Here is a 2629-nt window from a genome sequence, read left to right as displayed (position 1 = left end):
CCTGTCCCAACAAAGTTGCCAAGTTATTGCAACCGTCTTTTGGGTGGGCCCGGAATTTGGCTTCGACTTAAATAAATGTGTTAGAGCCGTCAACGATCATTTAAAAAAATATTTAGGTTGATCGAACATCATCTTACCTAATCTGCATTTTACAAGAAATATATTGGATTCAGGAGTCGATTACATTCAAGGAAGGATTAGCACCCTTGTACTGTCCTTTCGGTACTAATTTAATTTTCAGTTGTCTTAATTAAGAAAATTGCAAGTTAAATTAAACAGTAAAAATTTCGATCTAAATTACTTACCTTTAATTGATTTAAGAATACACCTAAAAGGTCAAAAAGATATTAAAATGAAGTATCAAAGTAATCAAAAGGAAAAGAAACAAAAATTAAATTATAATACTTTAGACAAAACAGAAAAAAGAAATATATACATGCCGAGAAATAAAAATTAACAGAATGGAAAGTTGAAATAAATAGAACAAAAACGAATCACAAATATTGGAAAACACAAAGTAATAAAAATAATGTCAAGAAAAATCAAATAATAAAAATGTCAATTGCAAAATTAAATACGAAAAAGACAAATATTACTAAAACTGAGATAAAATAAAAGAAATAAAAAATAAAATTTATTTTCGGATTAATGACTCCTAAAATGTGGTAATCTTTTAAATATAATTAAATAAAACATGGAATAAATAAAGAAATGACCTAATTGAAAATAAAATACAGTGAGGAGTGAATTTAAAAGAAAAATAGGAAATAAAATCGAATTTAAGGCGTAAAACAAGTTTTAAAAATAAATCAGGGACTAGCTCTACAAGTTTCCCCTACCCATGTGAAAACACGCTGATCCTTAGGGGATTCGGTCGGGTTTTTCAGGTTGGCTATAATGCCAAAATATCAGAAACAAGTTTCATTTTTCTCTCCTCCCTCAAAACAAATCAAAGAGAGCTTTAAAATTTTCTCTGAAATGTTCTTTGTGTTCTTCATGATATGAAGAACATTCAACCGAAACCCAGAATACGAACGTGCTCTACCTCGTGGTCGTCGTAGATCGGCGTTGGCCGTCATTCATCGGTGGTGGAACTAAAAAAAGCTTATACCTTTCGAAAGCCCTTGTTCTCCTCTCCTCGAAAATCCACTTTGCTTTCGCAAAAAGGCCTCGGGGAGGGCTAGATCTAAGAAAGACTTCTCGAAAAAAACCATCCCCCATTTTTTATTGATTTATTTTCGAGTTACAAATGCTAATTTGCTTGATTCTAACCTTGTTTTTTGTTTGATTTTTGTAGGGATTTGTAGCATTAGGAGTCCCTTATTTAACATTCATTTTTTGTGTTTCATTAGGATAGAAATACATGTTTTTGAATCCTATGGAATCACGTTGTTGGGTTAATTGTTGTTGTTGTTGGACAAATAGTTTCCCACTAGGGGATGGTTTCTTCAAGTCGATCGAACTCAACTTTGCTCGACGGTCTGTTTTGGGCCGTTCGATTGGTTGCAGATCTAACGACTTTGGATCTTGTGGCGCGCTATTATATTCTCGGGGTTTCATAAACCCTAGCTGATATGCGATATGGGTCTTTCGATTCATGCTTGATCCTACGGTTGAGAATCATGCGATGCTTTTACTTAAGTTGAAAACCCTAGTTTGCTGGGTCAGGCAAACTTGGGCCGGGTCGGTTTGTTGGACTCTTGGCCGGGTTGGTTTGCTGGATCAGGCCTGCCACCCGGTTGGGATCCTTCTTATGGATTTGGACTTGAACCTTGGATTTGGATTTTTGGACTCCCTATTTGGACCAAAATAAAAACAAAATAAATAAATAAAATGAAAATGAAAATAATAAATAATAAATAATAAATAATAATAATATAATAAATAATACAATAAATAATATAATATAATACATAAATATATATTTTTTAAAAACTATATAATATATATTTTCAAAATGTTTTCAAAAACTATATATTATATATATATTCAAAATATTTTTTTTAAAAAAACTCTATATTATATATATGTTTTCGAAACATTTTCAAAAAACTATATATTATATATGTATATTATATATATTAAATAGCACCCCGGACGAAAATGAGTGACTATAGACATTTGCATGATTGGAGAAAAGTAGTCAACCTCCTTTTTTTTCTTCCTCGGTCCTAAGGCTCCTTGTATTTCCTTGAAGAACTTTGCTTGCCATTTGCTTGATTGAAGGAGATTGCTCGGTAAGTTCCATTTTTTTTCTTTTTCTTTTTAGAATACGTTCGTTTGCTCCATGTATTTCCTTGAAGAACTTTACTTTGCCGTCGCACTTTACATTTTGTTTTTCTTCTGTCTTTTGCTTTCTTCTCGGAGACCTTCCTGTTTTCCCTCTATTTGTTTCCCCTCTATTTGTTTCCTATTGAAAATCTCCACTCACCAGCAACAAAAGCGTGTGTGGAAATTTTGTTCATCTATCGGACAAAAATCCAAAAAATATGAGTTAAAAAATCAAATTTTTGAGGCTTAGGTTTGCCATTATATTTGAACGGTTAAATTGTCAAGTATTTTTATGGTGAAGGGTTAATTATAAACACTCAAAGAAGAGTTGGTCAACCCTTGAAACTTTTGACATTAC

Source organism: Hibiscus syriacus, unplaced genomic scaffold, assembly GCF_006381635.1.
Source record: "Hibiscus syriacus cultivar Baekdansim isolate YM2019G1 unplaced genomic scaffold, ASM638163v2 tig00111774_pilon, whole genome shotgun sequence".
Classification (NCBI taxonomy): Eukaryota; Viridiplantae; Streptophyta; class Magnoliopsida; order Malvales; family Malvaceae; genus Hibiscus; species Hibiscus syriacus.
Note: the sequence above shows the minus strand (reverse complement) of the source record.